This window comes from Podarcis vaucheri (assembly GCF_965113315.1).
Source record: "Podarcis vaucheri genome assembly, chromosome: 2".
In the NCBI taxonomy this organism is placed as follows: domain Eukaryota; kingdom Metazoa; phylum Chordata; class Lepidosauria; order Squamata; family Lacertidae; genus Podarcis; species Podarcis vaucheri.
This window is the reverse complement of record NC_138760.1, coordinates 24,151,646-24,172,471: the sequence shown is the minus strand read 5'-3', so window position 1 is coordinate 24,172,471 and position 20,826 is coordinate 24,151,646. Positions and strand designations below refer to the sequence as shown.

Below are 20,826 nucleotides of genomic sequence, written 5' to 3'. Positions count from 1 at the left end.
CTGACTAGAGAATGAACTGATCCACTGGGTCGTCTGCTTTTTTCATTGAACTTTATGAGACTTCTGTTGAAATCTACAATCTGATACAATGAATAGTATACCTTATTTATTCAGAAGTACAGCCAGTTACGTCTTGTGTATGTATTGAGTATGTTTCACGTAATCATAGGTTTGTTGTTGTTTTGCTGATGTGCCTGAACAGCATGGAGCATGCAGTGGCAAGGAGTGACATTTCAGGTACAGCACACATGCTTATGACTCCTCCCTGAATGCTCTCTGGCAGTGAAAACAACTCTCCAACGGAGCTGTAACAAAACTGATTCTGTGAGGAGGCTTTGGGATTTTTTATTTTTTAATAATCAGTATCCTCCCCTGTAGTCCTCATGTGTGGAGAGACGGTTGCTTGTCAGGAGATGTGGGCATTTTGCACTCGCTGGCTTTGTTTTTGCAGTTGTCTGCTGTTCACAGAGCCTCCCCGCACCCCTGGACTTCTCTGTACGGTCACATTGTCTGATCGTGCGCAGACAACTGTCTAGACTCCGCAAGGGGAAAAAATATTAATGCATCTGCTACACCGTAGTGAGTCTCACAGGGGGACACAGAGTGCAGGCAGAGATGCATGAAGGCACGGCGTGGAAAAGATGTGCGAAACCCAACAGCTGCGGAGGAAACATGCCGGTGGCCAGGCAAGAATAACAGTGCAGCTAGTTAATAATCAGGCCTTGACTTATCCATTAGTCTTTGCTAAGCCACATTTTTTAGTCAAAGCTTACCTCAGGTATTCCATTTCTGATGATTCACTGTTGGCAAAGAGTCAATAGTGGCAGGGGTTTTCCCAACGGAGAACTGTTGGGATGTCAAGAGTATCCTATAACATCTGTTCTTTTTCTGTGGTGTTCTGTGGAAGAGCAATGTTCTGTGCTGTGTTGGAGAAAATGTAGAAAAACTAAGCTGAGATCTGATGCAAGGGCATTGTTACAGGGGCCTAAGCTCTCAGTCTTTGGCACCAGGTCACCTGCAATTTCCCCTTCCTTCCTTCCTTCCTTCCTTCCTTCCTTCCTTCCTTCCTTCCTTCCTTCCTTCCTTCCTTCCCTCCCTCCCTCCTTCCTTCCTTCCTTCCTTCCTTCCTTCCTTCCTTCCTTCCTTCCTTCCTTCCTTCCTTTTCCCCTAGCATAGAAAGCTACACTGCAAAGTGCAGTCCTGAGCAAACATTCACCATATTTCATACAAATTGTTTCACAGCCTGCATAACAACACCTCACATTGCTCTCGCTGTGGTGACGCGCAGGCCACAACCAATTTGGCACCAATCTGGGCATGCACAGAGTAAGACCTGTATGTGGGGCAAATTTCATTAGCTTAACGGGTAGCGCTGTGGTCTAAACCATTGAGCCTCTTGGGCTTGCCAATCAGAAGGTCGGCGGTTCGAATGCCCATGACGGGGTGAGCTCCCATTGCTCTGTTCCACCTCCTGCCAACCTAGCAGTTCGAAAGCAGGCCAGCACAAGTAGATGAATGCGTACTGCTGTGGTGGGGAGGTAAATGGCATTTCTGTGTGCTCTGGTTTCCATCATGGTGTTTCGTTGCACCAGTAGTGGTTTAGTCATGCTGGTCGCATGACCTGGAAAGCTGTCTGTGGACAAACGCCGGCTCCCTTGGCCTGAAAGCAAGATGAGCGCCGCAAGCCCATACAGTGGAACCTTGAGTTGCGGATGTAATCCATCCCAGAGGCATGTTCGCAACTCAAAGCGTTCACATCCAGAAGCAATGCGTCTGCGCACGTGTGCAGCACTATTTAGTGCTTTTGCGCATGCGCGAGCGGTGAAACCCGGAAGTAACATTCCGGTACTTCCGGGTTGTCGTGGGATGCAACTTGAAAGACGTAACTTGAAGCGGACGCAACATGAGGTATGGTCTCCTTTGACTGGACTTAACCATCCAGGGGTCCTTTTACCTTAAATGACTATTAAACCAGTTTTCACTTCTACCAATTTTCTAGTGCATAAACAGCACACGTTTCTCATCTCTCTCTCTCTCTCTCTCTCTCCCCCAGGTGAAAGAAGCCTCCCACACCATCTAGAAAATGCTTTGGTTACTGATACTCCAAAATAAACCCCAAATGTATCCAAACTGTTGCAGTGGGATTAGTCAGATGACCTTCTTAAAAACTCCTGACAAGCTCTGCATACTCTTAATCCATGCAGATAAACAGTTCTGGCACCGATTAGATAGCAGTGCCGCTTCCATGAAGAAACGCCCCCCGATCTGGTTTGCCTGTTGGCTTTAGGCCTTGATGAGTCAGCAAGAAAGAACACAGCTCCTCTTCATGCACATGTATTCCCACCCCTTCTGTTTTTGCATGCATTGACCTTCTGCACCTTTGGAGTCACAAGATTTATTGCACACTCACATTGCAGCTTTTGGGCGTGTCTGTTTTCTGGCATCCTTCATTCCTTTCGCATAGGGGGAGTCTGGATTTCTGTGACCAGAGAATCTGAATTTTTGGTTTATTTGTGCCGTATAAAGTGTTTTTATTTAGTAAAATAAAATCAGGTTTTAAAAAACCTGATTTTTCATTTTTATAGAACTACTCGAACACTGGATGTGACCTTGCTTGGAGGCTGCATATGAGTTGTGAGCAGTGAAGTGGCCACTTGGGTATAAAGCCTTTAAGAGTGTTTCTAGCACGATGGTCTAGGGACGCAGGTGGCGCTGTGGGTTAAACCACAGAGCCTAGGACTTGCCTATCAGAATGTCGGCGGTTTGAATCCCTGTGACGGGGTGAGCTCCCGTTGCTTGGTCCCTGCTCCTGCCAACCTAGCAGTTCAAAAGCACATCAAAGTGCAAGTAGATAAATAGGTACCGCTCCGGTGGGAAGGTAAACGGCGTTTCCGTGCACTGCTCTGGTTCACCAGAAGCAGCTTAGTCATGCTGGCCACATGACCCGGAAGCTGTACATTGGCCAGCGGCGTAGCGTGGGTTGTCAGCACCTGGGGCAAGGCAAGTAATTTGCGCCCCCTAACCCGTGGATTTGCGCCCCCTAACCCTACAAATCTATGCCTATGAATGATGGTCCCTCTCTCTCTCTCTTTCTCATATTCCAATTGATTCCCATTTCCGCCGATCAATCCCCGAAGCTCTCACCCAGCGAAATTCGTGCGTAATCACGCTTCGCCATCCCTAATCCTGCCGCTTCCACCGGGAAATCATGATGGTGCGTTTCTCCTCTCCAAACTTTCCCCGGCCCTTTGCTGGCCGGTGCAGCCCTTTTGGCTCCCCTCCTTCTCTGCCCGCTTCCGACCCCACCTCCCCGTCCAGCCTCCCTACCTCCTGAAAAAAGGCGCCGGCGCCGAGCAGGACACCCCCGCGGCCATCAGAGAGAGGTGGGGCCGAGGGAGGCAAGCCAATGGGTGAGGCGGGGGTAGGTGGCTACGGGGGCGGGCGCTGCCGCAGTCCTCGGGTGGGCAAGGTAGGAGTAGGCAGAGGCTGGCCAGCTGCTCTGACAATAGGGGCGGTCTGAGGGCACGACAGAGCTGGGCCCTCTGGACTCGCGCCCCCCCAGATGTTGCGCCCGGTGCGGCCGGCACCCCTGGCACCCCCCACGCTATGCCACTGACGTTGGCTCCCTCAGCCAATAAAGCGAGATGAGCGCCGCAACCCCAGAGTCGGTCACGACTGGACCTAATGGTCAGGGATCCCTTTACCTTTACTTTAGCATGATGGTAATGAGCCAGCAGTGGAATGCGGGAAATGGGGACTGCTGAAAGTAGAAGCTGGGATTGGGGTACACCAGGTCACCATGTGCCCCACCTTATAGAGGACAATCCTCTGTTTGAAGATGCCCTCTACTTGAAGGTCTGTCCAGTCCAAGTCCAGATTTTACCTTTAATCTGGATGATGCTGGTATAGCTCAGTTGGTAGAGCATGAGATCTCAGAGTTGTGCTCTCAAGCCGCACCTTGGGCAAAAGATTCCTGCATTGCAGGGGGTTGGACTAGATGACCCTCGTGGTCCCACTCCAGTTCTATGATTCCTTCAAGCCAGACCAGGAAGGGTCTTGAAGTTGCCCATTGACGGTTAGCACATGAATGAACAGCAGACTGAATGGGTGCACAAGTCATCGAGTCAAAGTCTTTCCGTTAAGCTGAGATGTGCAATATTTCCACTGCAATGATAGATAGCAATTAAATTATTTCTACATTTGTAGTTGTACATGGAAATTAGCGTACAGTCATACCTTGCGTTGCATCTGCTTCATGTTGCGTCTTTTCGCGGTACGTCCTGGGGCAACCCAGAAGTCCCGGAACGGGTTACTTTTGGGTTTCACCGCTTGCGCATGTGCAGAAGTGCTAAATCGTGCCATGCACCTGCACAGACACTGCACTTTGAGTTACGGGCATTTCACGTTATGGTCTGGCCTCTGGAACGGGGTCCCATCTGTAACACGAGGTACCACTGTATGCAGATTTCATGTAAATCATGGTCCTCCTTTTGGGAGATACATTAAGTGGCTACTGTAGGGATTGCTGGATAGTACCGTTTGGTCATGGCAGCAGTAGTGTGGGAATGCAGAGATGGATCTTCAACCAAGGTAGAATTTCAAATTTCACTGGTAATTTCCCTTAGCGAGCTGTTACACTGAGCAATATGTTTGACTTGGTCTCCATCCGCTGGTTCTCTCCTGCATCTCTCTGCTCTGGATACTTCCTCTTGTCCTCTACTCACCTGGGCTGCTTGGCTGCCCACTGGCTCAGCAGCTAATCACGCGGTAGCTCACAGTGCCACCTGTCTGTGGCCAAGCGAACTGCAGTGTGGCGACAACCTTATGATTTTTTTTAATATATATATTAGAGAGACATTGGCAAGGAAGTGTTGCTATTCTTACAGGTATGCCAATGTTATTTTTAAAAAAATTCCTTATTCTTTGCTTCTCTCCTTTTATTGCCATCGCTACCGGAAAAAAGAGAAAAGATTACACTGCTTTTCCATTTGACACATCCCCCCTTCTCCCCCCGCCTTCTCTTTGGTATCTATTCCTTTGTTCTTTGAAATAAAAGATTAAAAATTAACCCTAGTAGTCTTTAGAGCTGAATATGGAATATTGTATTATTATACCCTTTTTTTTAAAAAAGCAAGAAAAAAGAAAAAACACAAATACCAAATTACACACAGGAATAACCATAGACACATAATTTTCTTAACAAACAATAAAACATATATTGGTCTTAACACTAAAGACCCAACCTCCCGTCTATTCCATATTTCGATTTCATATTACTTATTGCCAATACACACTTTTATCATAATTAAACCTTTTCTTAATATATCTAATTTCTTATATCTATCTTGCAACTATTACTGAAGTTCCTCGAATGCTGCAACAGAATTTGAACTGCTATATTTATTTTTCAAATAATCTTTGAAAACCTCCCATTTTGAAACAAATTCCTGTTTTGATTTATTCTTTATTTTTTCTGATAGACCGTCTAATTCAGCATATTCTGTTAGCTTTTGGATCCAATCTTTTATTATACCCATTTTATTGGCACAAAGGGCAATTTGAGTTCCAACAGATTGCTGTTGGCTGTGATTCAGCAGTAAAGAGCTAGGTTTTGTGGGGAAAGCACCAGGGCAGAAAAAGAAAAGTGCTCAGACAGAGAACTTTAAAGTGCTGTTCTATGCCTAGAAGCAAAGATAAAGGTGGATGAGCCCATCTGTGCAAGCCACATTCTACGATTGCACTATATTTGCTGTTTCTAGCTGCTGCATCAAGCATTACAGCATCTAGGAGTCTTGGTTGACCACAAACTTGACATGAGCCAACAGTGTGACGCGGCAGCTAAAAAAGCCAATGCAATTCTGGGCTACATCAATAGGAGTATAGCATCTAGATCAAGGGAAGTAATACTGCCACTGTATTCTGCTCTGGTCAGACCTCACCTGGAGTACTGTGTCCAGTTCTGGGCGCCACAATTCAAGAAGGACACTGACAAACTGGAACGTGTCCAGAGGAGGGCAACCAAAATGGTCAAAGGCCTGGAAACGATGCCTTATGAGGAACGGCTAAGGGAGCTGGGCATGTTTAGCCTGGAGAAGAGGAGGTTAAGGGGTGATATGATAGCCATGTTCAAATATATAAAAGGATGTCACATAGAGGAGGGAGAAAGGTTGTTTTCTGCTGCTCCAGAGAAGTGGACACGGAGCAATGGATCCAAACTACAAGAAAGAAGATTCCACCTAAACATTAGGAAGAACTTCCTGACAGTAAGAGCTGTTCGACAGTGGAATTTGCTGCCAAGGAGTGTGGTGGAGTCTCCTCCTTTGGAGGTCTTTAAGCAGAGGCTTGATAACCATATGTCAGGAGTGCTCTGATGGTGTTTCCTGCTTGGCAGGGGGTTGGACTCGATGGCCCTTGTGGTCTCTCCCAACTCTATGATTCTGTGATTCTATGATTAAGTGACACACTCGTGATGAAATCTTTGCTTTCCAAAGTTCATATGAAATTTGAACTATTGACCACATATATCCACACACTGAGGATGCTGTATGTCACCCGTGTTATGCAATGCAGCAATAACTGGAAATTCCCTAGAATTACTGCATCGGACAGATCCATCAATCTTTGGAAATATCCAAGGATTTCAACAGTCTCTGCACCGTTGTAGCTTATTCAGTTCCTCAACTAATGCAGTTAGAAACCGGAATCACCACCGGTTGATTTTCTTGAATTTCTGTCTAAGGCTTAGAAGATGCTTTGAATTTAGAGGACCTTTCAGCTGAGAGAAAACTCTAGATTTTATTTAGACACAATATGTCCTTAAAATTACAAAGCCTCTGGGTAAGACCTTTAATGGCAGCAAAACTGTTTATAGCCACCAAATGGGGCAAAAATTGTTACAGCCACCAATATATCTTTTCATTCTGGCCTTCAGACCTTCTTGAGGTTGTCACCAGATTTGATCTGTAGAGCAGTCTACGGAATTGTTCCCTTGTTGCTGTTTTACAATTGAAGACGGTTTTATGGTTTTCTTTTTGTCTGTTATGAACTGTGTGATTGCTGAATCACTCTGGGAATTTTTTTAAAATTAAGGCTCGTCTATAAATGCATTTAATAAATAGAAATAAATAAAATATCTAGCACACCAACATAAAAGGAACGGATTAATAGTAAAATTCCTTCAGTGGTAAACCTAACAGAATTTGTTTATGTGAAAGTAGACAATAACCGCTCACACCTCTGACTGTGGGCACCATTTCCGAACCAGCGCACAGCACCTTCGATGCCCCTTGTGACATGTTGGAGCTGCCCTGCCTTCCCAGTGCCACAGACCATTGGGGTTCCCGCCAAACCCCCATTCAAATGAGCCAATCCGTGGCACCGCTGGGGGCAAGGCCAGGTGAGAGGACCGAAAATGAGTCGGCTTCACTCCGCTCCGCTCCAGGGATTTATAAGCGAGGCAGAGAAACAAAAAGTTGCGCAACTATGCATGCCATTTACAGTGGTACCTCGTGTTGCGTAACTTCCAGGTTACAGAATCTTCAGGTTACGGCCGCAGCAAACCCAGAAGTGTATACTTCCAGGTTTTGCCGCATGCGCAGAAGCACTCTGCGCATCATGCACATGCACAGAAGCACTCTGCATGCCCCGTGTGCACATAGAAGCACTCTATCATGCCAAACGCATGCACAGAAGCAGCGCCTCTAGTTATGGATTTTTCTGGGTGCACACAGCACCCAAGAACAGATTAAATCCGTAACCAGAGCTACCAATGTATTTAGCATATGAAACAGCTCTGTAATGTGGATATTTATAAAATAAGTTGAGCTTTCGCCCTCCTAGTATGATCTGGTTGCTAACATAACAGCTTAATGAGTCATCTATATATCTAATTGTCTACATGCAAATTGAGTAGGTAGCACCCATTGGTGTTAACTTCCTTTATGACAATTACCCAATATAGTTATATACTGTGCATTATATATAGTTACAGGTATCACCATGCTATTACATTAGCCTATGGTGTGCCTACAGATTTAGAATATTGCGGTCAGCTGGATGACCGTCTCAACATGGGTGTTGAGGATTTAGAAGAGATCATGGAAAAGGATGACTAAAATGATTAAGGTTCCCTTTGGGAACTGCAACAGTTTTGAATCGGAATAGAAAACTGTGCAAGTGTCAGCCAAGGAAGAAAGAAGGAGTAATGGGGAAATTTACAGCTTCATGCTATATTATCTTGCATTCAGTATCCTTAGATTCTATACGAGAGAAAGGAAAAGGAGATGCAGGAATGTTTTTTTTGGCTACAGCCTTGCATCTCCTATTAAATTTAATTCATCTGCTTTGGAATGTGCAAGTTCATAGTACGAAGTGCTTATTGGTAGCATAAGACTGGGAGGGGTCTGTACAAAGACAGTTAACAGAGCCAGATGTACTGCTGTATTAATATGTATTAAGATTCCCTTTATAGTTCTGGTAAAGTTGCCAAGTACTTCTTTTCTTTAGGAGATTGGCTGATAGGTCTCAATAGCTGGATCTTCATCAGGTCGTCTGAATATTCTGTTATCATGCAAGCTATTTCTCCCACAGCAGAAATTAAAGGCAAAGGACCCCTGGATAGTTAAGTCCAGTCAAAGGCGACTATGGGGTTGCGGTGCTCATCTTGCTTTCAGGCCGAGGGAGTCAGCGTTTGTCCACAGACAGTCTTCTGGGTCATGTGGCCAGAATGACTAAACTGCTTCTGCCACAACAGGACACTGTGACGGAAACCAGAGTGCACAGAAATGCCGTTTACCTTCCCGCTGCAGTGGTACCTATTTATCTACTTGCACCGGCGTGCAAGGGAAAAAATGGCACCTTTAATGGGTTTCCCCAGGATTCATTATTTTTCTCAGCGAACAAGGAGAAATAGCCAAGGTTTGCTGCTATTTGCCAGAAGAACTCTGAAGGGGCTGGCTGTTCCTTACTAAATCTGACTAAGCCAAGCATTCCTGTACTGTCATTTATGCAGCCTTTGGGAATGGAAGCGGACAGCCCTCCAATGGTGTCATTCAGTAGATGTAGCACCTTTCCCTGTACAAATAACAAGCCGAAAACCTGGCACAGTAAAAGTGAGATATGCCGAGCTGACCCCAAGCCCTTATTATCCAACACGACTTGATCTGGATGCTGCTGAGAGCAGAGAGGGACCTCTGGAATAAATTAGCAGTTCGCATCCCAGCTCCCAGTTCCCAGAAATGCTGCAGCGGCATCCCAGCTCCCCTTAAAGGGGACATTTGCACGCTTCCCCCTTTGATAGGCCAGATGTTAAGGCTGCAAATCTGAGTCGTGCAGATAGCCAGGTTGCCAAGGCCCGTCGCGAGTCTCATAATATCATTCATGGTTTTCCCTTGTTGGAGCCCGGTTCACTGAGTCATGCGAAAAAAATCTCTCGGCTTTCAGGCGCTTCCTAGTTTCCATGGCTCAGGAGGCTAAATAAATATGAATCCTCAAAGCTCTCAAATCATGGTTAAAAAATAAAAATTAAAAAAAGCTAACTGCACCAAATAGAGCCAGGTTTCCTGTCGTAGAGCAAAGTACGGTTTGCTGAAATGGAGCTATGCAGCAGCGAGTCATGTTTGCTAATCCTGCACAGCAGTGCTATGCAGACCAGATTTATGCAGCTCAGGTGGATCAGCTGGAGCCCCGTGCAAAACAGTGACTCAGGGGAGCGGACGTGGATGTTTGCTGGAACACTTCACCAGCTGTGCTCCAGCAGTCCCAGTCGCTTCAGGTCTTTATCAAAGCTCCGAAGACCTGTAGCAAGAAAAATGGATGAGTTATGCAGAATTGCCTAAATTGACATATAAACTGCCTGATACGGACAACTGTGACTTTAAGGGACAATGGGAACTTTTTACAAATTATCTAAAAAGACAACAAAATGAACTAGACTCCTTGGCAGGTTTTGAATAAACATACACAAATGTATTGGTTGATTACATGATAGATAAGGCAAGGATATATATAATTTTATAACATGCAGAGAACAATATGTGCAGAGAAATCAGAGAGAGGAGCTGAGGGAAGTCTTTGGGGGGGAGGGAGGGATTGAAGGGGGGGAAAGGGAAAAAAATAACGTATGTGATTATATGGATTGACAATTTGTTATGTTGGAATTGTTTAATAATATTTTTTTTTTAAAAAGAAGAAGCTCTGAAGACCCCATTGTGTTTGTCTGCTTTTTTCTTGAGTTGTGTTCTGCTGACAGTTTATTATCATCATCATCATCATCATCATCATCATCATCATCATTTTTATAGCTATGTACTGCATTTTTCTATTGTCTGGGCTGCATGCTTACGTTTTATTTCTACTGGCTTTTATGGGTTTGAATATTGTGGCTGTATTTTAATAGTGCACTGCCTTAGGAGCGTCTCTCCCCCCCTTAAAGTCGGCGTGAAAATATTTTAAATAATTAAGCAAAATACAGTTAGACTGTACTTAAAAGTGAGCCCCACTGTGTTCCACTAGGGTTGCACACTTGTATGGGTAAGATCTATTGAGCGAAGAGGCATTTGCTTCTGAGAAAACATACTTAGGATTGCACAGTGAGAATTAATGAATAGGGTCGTCTGAGACATTCTTGGTCCCAGGAATTTGTTTTCAGCATGAGAGCTGATCTCACAACATTTTTCATGTAGAAAGCGCCATTCCCAGTCACTCCACAAAATGATAACACATTTTGAAGCAGAAATGCCACCTCTGGCGGAATGATCAGCAACAGAGAGACGATGGCCAGGGAGGGGCACATAACCCTTTATACAACCCAAGCTGTTTCCCTTCCCATGGGGATTTAAACAGAGAAACACATTAAAAACCACCGCAGGGTAGTAGTGTGGCTCACTTGTTTGAGTTTGAGGCATCTGCTGGTACTTTGTAGTGTAGTGCACCTTTGTGTGTCTGTATTGCACTTCTCCTCTGTGTTAAAAAGACAGCATCAATTTAAAAGTATCATATATCGAACCTTCCCATGGGGATTTAAACAGAGAAACACATTAAAAACCACCGCAGGGTAGTAGTGTGGCTCACTTGTTTGAGTTTGAGGCATCTGCTGGTACTTTGTAGTGTAGTGCACCTTTGTGTGTCTGTATTGCACTTCTCCTCTGTGTTAAAAAGACAGCATCAATTTAAAAGTATCATATATCGAAAGGGCAAAAGCATATTTGCTAGGAATCTTGAGTAAGGATATCCCCAAAGACAAAATTAACATCTTTCTGTATGCAACAACAGCAGCGAGAATGTTGGTAGCCAGTCATTGGAAAGGAAATTATATCTCAACAAAAGGGGAATGGTTAAGTAAACTATGTGAGTACCTGGAGTTAGCAAAATTGACGGATTTAATAAGGCATAAATCCAAAACTACAATTCAGAAACAATGGGAATGCTTAAATGAATATTTATACAAGCAGGGCTCAAATACGAAAGTTTGGTTGTGCTTAGACTAACCTTGTGGAGAAAATAGAGAACATAAAGATTTGACTGATTATGAAACAACCTAAGGAAGGGAAATGATTGAAGAACAGATGTAAAGGCGAGCAAGATAACTAAGAGACGTGCGGTGAATGCGGTGGAAGTATTTTATAATACTTTAATTAGGATTTATATATTGTAAGGTTTGAAGCATGAATTTGGTAATATTATTGGTTATGAAAAGTATATTTTTTCCTTTTCTTTTGACTTTTTTTTAGTTTGCATTTTGGAAAAGATGTATATAAATGTGTTTACAGTGTTATGTATTGTTCTTTGTTTCTCTTTTTCATTCTCTTCTTGTAAAATTCAATAAAAATGAATTTTCAAAAAGCATCAATTATGTGGGTTAATCAGGGCCAGGAGACTTTTTTATTTGCAGCATCGCATTTTTGGATAATGCCTTTCCTGGCCTGCTTTCGTTAAGTTTTTTAAAATAGGACCACACTGTTGTAACTGTACTTCTGCAACCTTCTGCACCCTTGCTTGCTACTCACTCCCCAGGAGTAAGTTCCACTGAACTCAGTGGAATTTACTTCTGATGGAAAAGAACTGAGCAACACTATGGACAGTTCACTATACCATATAGATGCTGCTTCATGTCAATATATGTGGTGGCATTCTCACCCCCTGTAAACAAGCCAAATATTGAGACTTTACTTTCTTGGGCTCCATGATCACTGCAGATGGTGACAGCAGTCACGAAAATAAGACGCCTGCTCCTTGGGAGAAAGGCGATGGCAAACCTAGACAGCATCTTAAAAAGCAGAGACATCACCTTGCTGACAAAGGTCTGTATAGTTAAAGCTATGATATTCCTAGTAGTGATGTATGGAAGCGAGAGCTGGACCATAAAGAAGGCTGATCGCCGAAGAATTGATGCTTTTGAATTGTGGTGCTGGAGGAGACTCTTGAGAGTCCCATGGACGGCAAGAAGATCAAAGCTCTCCATTCTGAAGGAAATCAGCCCTGAGTGCTCACTGGAAGGACAGATCCTGAAGTTGAGGCTCCAATACTTTGGCCACCTCATGAGAAGAGAAGACTCCCTGGAAAAGACCCTGATGCTGGGAAAGATTGAGGGCACAAGGAGAAGGGGACAACAGAGGATGAGATGGTTGGACAGTGTTCTCGAAGCTACCAGCATGAGTTTGACCAAACTGCGGGAGGCAGTGGAAGACAGGAGTGCCTGGCGTGCTCTGGTCCATGGGGTCACGAAGAGTCGGACACGACTAAACGACTAAACAACAACAACATTACTGGTACAGAACAGGATATTTCACAATGTCGGGTTAATTGCTTGCAGTCATCTCTCATCTGTTTGCTCAACGAAAATTCTGCTCCTACCTCACCTGTCCCCTTTGCTCCCCCAAAGCTGTTTTGAGTGTTCCCCAAATCTCTAGAACAGAATTGGGGGGGGGGCATGAAATGAGAGTAGCAGAAGGGGAAATTCCATTGCACAAATGGAAGTCCTTGTCTGAATGGGAGCGCCTTTGCTGGCTGCAATGCAGTACAAAACCCATGGGACTCCACACCTGCATTTTACCATATATACCCAGAGTGGGAACCCAAAATGAGCTGCAGCTTCAAAAGGTGTGATCGCTTGCTTTATACATAGCTGTAACTGTCCCTGGCTGATAGTGCACACAAGGGTTTGATAAAGGTAAAGTAAAAGTAAAGGACCCCTGGATGGTTAAGTCTAGTCAAACTTGACGATGAGGTTGCGGTGCTCATCTCTCTTCAGGCTGAAGCCCACAGACAGCTTTCTGGGTCATGTGGCCAGCATGACTAAACTGCTTCTGCCGCAATGGAACACTATGACGGAAACCAGAGCACACGGAAACGCTGTTTACTTTTCCACCGCAGTGGTACCTATTTATCTACTTGCACTGGTGTGCTTTCGAACTGCTAGGCTGGCAGGAGCTGGGAAGGAGCAACGGGAGCTCGCCCCGTTGCGGGGATTCGAACTGCCGACCTTCCGATTGGCAAGCCCAAGGGGCTCAGTGATTTAGGTCACAGTGCCACCCACTCCCTAACATGGGTTTGAAATTATTTATTTATTTACATCCTTTCCAAACTGCTTAATATATTAAAAATACCCCTAAGTGGTGTACAGAAAACTGAAGCCACAACTGACAACTTATAACAAAATATTGGAATTACAGTCGTACCTCGGAAGTCAAGCGGAATCCATTCCAGAAGTCCGTTCAACTTCCAAAATGTTCAGAAACCAAAGGGCAGCTTCTGATTGGATGCAGGAAGCTCCTGCAGCCAATTGGAAGCTGCAGAAGACCTATCAGACATTCAGCTTCCAAAAATAGTTTGCAAACCAGAACAGTCACTTCCGGGTTTGCAGCGTTTGGGAGCCAAAATGTTCGAGAACTAAGCTGTTTGAAAACCAAGGTACGACTATATTACGTAAGTACATAGATACAAATAAAAACAAATAAAAAATATTTATTATTTACTAATAAATAAAAACTGACTATTGATTCCTTCTCTTTTAGCCACACCCTCCCTCTCAGCCTGCTGGTTCTTATCCAGGCTCTAAAAGAACTCTCAACTCACCCACAAATGTCTTACAAAGGGAGGGGTTCCTGGAAACGGTTGACATCTCTCTGGTTTCTCACTCTGGGCTTGGTTTAATGGGCAGACCCAAGGTGAATGGAGCTTCCTTAAACTGCCCAGCTATGTCCCAGTCAACTGCACTTTCCACACCCATTTCCATGTGCCGTAGGTGTGGGGAGTATCCTAGGGGTCCCCAAGGATGGGTAAAGCCCTAAACATCCCTGGTCCTGTATACCTGAAGGAGCGTCTCCACCCCCATCGTTCTGCCCGGACACTGAGATCCAGCTCCGAAGGCCTTTTGGCAGTTCCCTCGCGGCGAGAAGCCAGGTTACAGGGAGCCAGGCAGAGGGCCTTCTCAGTAGTGGCACCCTCCCTGTGGAACGCCCTCCCACCAGATGTCAAAGAGATAAGCAACTACCTAACATTTAGAAGACATCTGAAGGCAGCCCTGTTTAGGGAAGTCTTTAATGTTTGATGTTTTATTGTGTTTTTAATATTCTGTTGGGAGCTGCCCAGAGCAGCTGGGGAAATCCAGCCAGATGGGCAGCGTAGAAATAATAATAATAATAATAATAATAATAATAATAATAATAATAATAATGGACACCTCCACTTATAGTTTTTTCTCCAACCTCTGACCTCTCCTCCTCCTCCAGTTGCTGATATAACTTCTTTCACTTGTGAACTGTAGAAATAATGCAACATATGACTTCTGAAGACTCACGAGGCTACCACCTTGTAGCAACTGAGCAGACATGGATCTGGTCATAGACTGGACCTTATCCATGTGTATGCTACCTTGTGTTCCATGCTGGAAGAAAGGTGAAACACAATGTAAGATAATAAATAGTAAATTGATGTATGTAAACTAAGTTGAGACCTTGGGTGTCCTTTTGAGGAGAGCCCTGTGATTATAGAACAGTCAAATCTGTGCAGGGCAATTAGAGATGTAAAGGCCGGGTAAAAAAAGCCAGCAATTTGGGGGGTGGGGTGGCCCTCTCCCTATTTTTCCATTCCCTCCCCCCATCCCAGTCCTTCACACCTCCAAGACCAATAGATAATTTCAAAATCAAAGGGTGAGTTTCTTTGCTCATTTCATGCACCAACATATACATTTCATTTTAGGGGCATTCCAACCTTCTTTGCAATGTAACAGGAGCTCTCCAAAGTGCTGATTACCCCCACAAGGTAACTAAACACTACCGTAGGCTGCCAGGACTTAATGATTTGCAAAGTAACAATGTAAACAAGGCAAATGTCAATCTGGGGAAGTGATAATCTTCCCTTTGAAGCTGTCAGCTGTGCAGCAACATACAGAAGCAGATTGTTTAAAACCTGGTCAGCTTAATTGATGCTAAAGAGAACCGAACAGATTTCAGAATTTTAGGAAGCACTTAAAAAACGTTTAAAGGAAAAATACAGTGTAGGCTGGATGCTTACATAGCCATAAGTCCCCACTAGGATATAAGGAAGCAGGTCTTAATATTCCTGTATATATCTTGGTGGTCCCTTCCATTGCTGTTCCTTCTCTCATTTGGTGCCTAGAGAGGGACATAAAACTGAGTTCACTGTGGTATGGGCAGAGAAAGGGGTGGGGCTATGCAAATTACCGAACACTTAATTGGATGCAGACACCAAGGGCAGGAAGTCAGTTTAGTCCCAGTGTGCATGGTATTCTTGAGCACTCATATCAAAACATCCATATAAATGGATACCATTCAGTGCTTTAGTAAAGGTAAAGGGACCCCTGACCATTAGGTCCAGTTGTGGCCGACTCTGGGGTTGCGGCACTCATCTCGCTTTATTGGCTGAGGGATCCGGCGTACAGCTTCCAGGTCATGTGGCCAGCATGACTAAGCCGCTTCTGGCGAACCAGAGCAGCGCACGGAAATGCCATTTACCTTCCCACCAGAGCGATACCTATTTATCTACTTGCACTTTGACGTGCTTTCGAACTGCTAGGTTGGCAGGAGCAGGGACCGAGCAACGGGAGCTCACCCCGTCGCAGGGATTCGAACCGCCGACCTTCTGATTGACAAGCCCTAGGCTCTGTGGTTTAACCCACAGCGCCTCCTGTGTCCCATTCATTGCTTTAGAGGATAGTAAAATGTGGCACTTGGAACAATGTTGCTGTAGAAAGAAAAATGCACTCTACCTTTGACTCCAGGTTTGAGCTCCATTATAGAGACCCTATCCTAGTCATGTAACACTCAAAGATGCACAGCATCCCAACAGTTTTTTTGACATAGAAGCCTGCCATCCATGGGAATTTTGCTAGTATAATATGAAATGGACACCATCCCATTGTATTAATGGATAACATGAGAATGTACGGGCATCAATGCAATTTTAAAAATGCTATCACAATGAAACTCAGAGGGCTGTTTACCACTCTTTTCAGGTCATGCTACAGTACCACATGTGTACCATGGGAAAGGATTGCATGGGATCCTTTCCCACTTAAAAGGGGGGAATAAATTATAGAGGTTGTCCTGGCTCCCACCCCAAACACAAGCAGACAGAGGCACTTACTTGTAAGTAAAAAGGAGTTCTTTATTCAGGCAAGTCGTGGTACAGGTCTGGCAATAAACACTGTATTAAGGAATCGTGAGTCGGGTGCTGGGGAGGGCAAGTAGTTTGGAACTGGATGGAGATAACAAAGACGTCCCAATAAGTTTCCCTGTCCCTCCTGCCAAGCTTTTGAAGATGAGGCATGTTGCAGTCACTCACAAGGCTCTCTCGCCTTGCGGGAATACTGAGATTACAAACGCATGCTCTGTTGGGGTGAGAAGGTCTGAACCCATCTGAGAAGGTGGCAATTGGTTCTAGGCAACAAACTTGCACCCTCCGGTTTAGACACTTGTTCAGATACAGTGGTGCCTCGCAAGACGAAAAGAATCCGTTCTGTGATTCTCTTTGTCTAGCAGTTTTTTCGTCTTGCGAAGCAAGCCCATTGAAGGATTAGTGGATTAGCGCTATTAGCGGCTTTTAGCGGCTTATCTGCTGATCGGATCAGCTGATAAGCGGCTTAGTGGCTTAGAAAAAGGGGGGGGGAGGAAAAAAAAACCAGCAGGAACTCGCAAGACATTGTCGTCTTGCGAAGCAAGCCCATAGGAAATTCGTTTTGCGAAGCACCTCCAAAACGGAAAACTCTTTCGTCTAGCGAGTTTTCCGTCTTGCGAGGCATTCGTCTTGCGGGGCACCACTGTACTGCAACCTCCAGCTTCCCTCCTCAGTTGACCAAAGTCCTCCCCAGCCCACATTGCTTTGCAGGAAGGTTGGAGGAGAGAGCTGGCATGAAGTCAGTATGGAAAGAGGAGATATCCACCTCCTCCATCCACCATCGAGTCCCCACCCCCTGTTTCTTGTTCCTCCTCCTCCTGTGTCATAGCCTGCCAATCCAAGCCCGACCCCAGCAGCACTGTGGGGCTCATGACACACATGTGTGCACATGTACCTTGTCCTGTTGGTTGCACTGGTCACATGGTGGGGGTCACCCTAGTGTTGATACCCTCAGTGGCGTAGTGTGAGGGGCCCACAGGGGTTGTTTCCCCGGGCGCAAAATTGTTAAGGGCACGAAATTTCAAAACCTGGTGCTGCCTCAATGCAGCTGCTCACTTCCGTTGCAAACAGCTTCTTCACGCAAACCAGGAAATGACCTCTCCAGACTACGGAATGACTCTTCTTTTCTTATCTCTGCGGCTGTGATTTCCTGGGTGACATGGACTCTGGGTAATTGAATGTGCATGTGTACTCTGTCTGTTTCCCACCCATCGCCTTCTGCACTGCCCCGGGTACTGTCAACCCACACTACACCCATGGATACACCCTCACCCTGCATCCAAAGCATCTAATGCAATAGATGTCTGAACCCCAATGTAAGCCAGTGAACAGGTGGGCTGCTCATTCCACAGGTGACTGCTGTTTTATCTGCCCTCTTATTCCATCCTGCCGGTGAGTTTCAATGAGGAAATCAGCATTCAACAGGAGTCCAAAGTTACTCTTCTCATAAAAAGGTCCTTTCAATGACAGGCACGTCATTATTCTATTTATGTGGATGACTAACCGTCCTAAAATCCAATTGTAGGAATTTGGTTTTATATTTTTATTCCTTGAAATCTAACACCATTTGCGCCTGTAAATCAGCACGGCTGCATTTACATAATATTGCTCATTCTTCGCCTCCTCTTGACTTTGCTACTGAATCACCCAGCGATGCTCTGAACTGTGTATCACACTCGTCTGCCTCGTATATTTGTCAAGGTGAAGAAATAAGAACTTGAACTTTGGCTGATCTGGAAGACCTTGAGACGGGAATTTCTTGATTCTCAAGTGAGGAGTTCGTAAATATATATTCATTCTCTACAATGGATGAATAATCTCCCATTGGTGCTGAATATTCATGCGGCTTGTGGAAACCTACCAAGACGTGCTACAAAGTCTTCCGTTAATATGTTTATGGGTCAAAAACATGCTGCTGCTGTCAGTTTCGCATCAAGCAAGCACCGGCACTCGAAAACTGGATACTCAGCTTTCGTATTAAGGGCTTTTACATAGATCCTTGAAACAGACAGCGCAAAGAGCTGTCTAAGAGAAGACTAATGGTCAGAATGACAGGCAGAACCCAGCTGGCTGTGATGCAGAAGCCAGCAGCTGGATTGGGTTGATGGGAGTCAGAGAGATATCCCATGGTCAAAAGACACAAGCAAAGGTCAGTGTCAAGGAAAACAGCTGTGTGGTGGTCATAGAGGCAGGGGAAGCTAGATACTAAAGGCTATGAGAAAAAACAAGTGAATGGGCTATTTATTTAGTAAATTTATTATTAAGAACATTCCCACCACTGATTTATTAATCACATTTTATCCAACCATCTTAAGATGATGTCTAATAAAACAACTAGAAACAGAAAAAACAGATTTTTTTTAAAAAAAAAAACATTGAAAAGTACACACTACCTTTTTTCAGCTGTGGAACTCAAGGCAGCATACATGTGATCAGCGCGTTTTTTCCAGCTGGAACTCACTTCTCACTTGAACTCAGTTCCAGCACCTCTCCTGACTGGCTTGAGGACTCCTGAGGCACTGAGGCCTTGCTGAAGCTAAACACCTCAGACACTCATCAGTTTCTGAATGGGAGGCTATATAATAATAATAATAATAATAATAATAATAATAATAATAATAATTTATTTGTACCCCGCCCATCTGGCTGGGTTTCCCCAGCCACTCTGGGCGGCTTCCAACAAAGATGAAAAATACACTAAAATGTCACATATTAAAAACTTCTCTGAACAGGGCTGCCTTCAGATGTCTTCTGAATGTCAGGTAGTTGTTTATCGTTTTGACATCTGATGGGAGGGCGTTCCACAGGGCGGGCGCCACTACTGAGAAGGCCCTCTGCCTGGTTCCCTGTAACTTGGCCTCTCGCAGTGAGGGAACGCTCCTTCAGGTATACTGGACCGAGGCTGTTTAGGGCTTTAAAGGTCAGCACCAACACTTTGAATTGTGCTCGGAAACGTACTGGGAGCCAATGTAGGTCTTTCAAGACCGGTGTTATATGGTCTCGGCGGCCGTTCCCAGTCACCAGTCTGGCTGCTGCATTCTGGATTAGTTGTAGTTTCCGGGTCACCTTCAAAGGTAGCCCCACGTAGAGCGCATTGCAGTAGTCCAAGCGGGAGATAACCAGAGCATGCACCACTCTGGCGAGACAGTCTGCAGGCAGATAGGGTCTCAGCCTACGTACCAGATGGAGCTGGTAAACAGCTGCCCTGGACACAGATTTGACCTGTGCCTCCATGGACAGCTGTGAGTCCAAAATGACTCCCAGGCTGCGCACCTGGTACTTCAGGGGCACAGTTACCCCATTCAGGACCAGGGAATCCTCCACACCTGCCCGCCTCCTGTCCCCCCAAAACAGTACTTCTGTCTTGTCAGGATTCAACCTCAATCTGTTAGCCGCCATCCATCCTCCAACCGCCTCCAGACACTCACACAGGACCTTCACCACCTTCACTGGTTCTGATTTAAAAGAGAGGTAGGCTACTTGGGAATCACACGTGGTGCTGTTTTTCTAGAAAAAGAGGTGCTAGAACTCACCACAAACGCTTCCTTGTTCTCTTATAATGCTTTCCTTCCTTCCCTTCTGACATATTGGTTAGGGGGCGCAGAACCAGTGCTGCATGGGGTCTCTGGGTTTGGGGGTTGGCTGCCCCACACATACCAACTTAATTATTTTGAACACTTTGTGAGTAACTGCTCTCTCTCTCTCTCTCTCTCTCTCTCTCTCTCTCTCTGTGTGCATTTAAAAGTTTCATTTGCGCCTGTTCCCAAATCCCACCTCACATTTTAAACATTGCAGATCCTGCCGAGCAGAATAGCATTTCGAAGAACAGCAACCCGTCTCTTCTTTGAACTCTCTACAGCCTCGTGGAATCTATCATTGCCTCTTGCCACGGTCCCGTTTCTTTCACGAAGAGGAGTTGTGTCAGAATTTCTCTTTAGGGAAACCGAACTGCGCCCTCTGAAGCGAGAGACTGAACTCCTTTTTCTTTTTGCTTCTTCCTTTGCACTTTGGCCCACACCAGCTGAACTGGTCAGGACGAGACATTCCATTTCACTGAGATTAATTACAGCACCGGCATGCATGTTTGGAAAAGTTGGAGCAGGAGGGATGTTTGCAGCGACCAAACCTGCTTGTCACTTGACTCCCTTCCCTCGACTGGTTCTCCAGGAGGGAAAAAACCACACACTTGCC

General features: G+C 45.2%; 2 long non-coding RNA genes across 2 annotated transcripts in view; both read right to left on the bottom strand.

Moving 5' to 3' along the window:
- The window catches only part of LOC309526684, a 206,108-nt gene that overhangs the window by 103,472 nt on the left and 81,810 nt on the right, over positions 1-20,826 (bottom strand). The window lies entirely within an intron of this gene.
- LOC309526739 lies at positions 794-19,207 on the bottom strand. The gene is made up of 3 exons (XR_014216897.1): positions 19,029-19,207; positions 9,741-9,795; positions 794-921 (listed from the first exon to the last, which is right to left on the bottom strand). It is a non-coding gene; the product is annotated as an uncharacterized lncRNA (long non-coding RNA).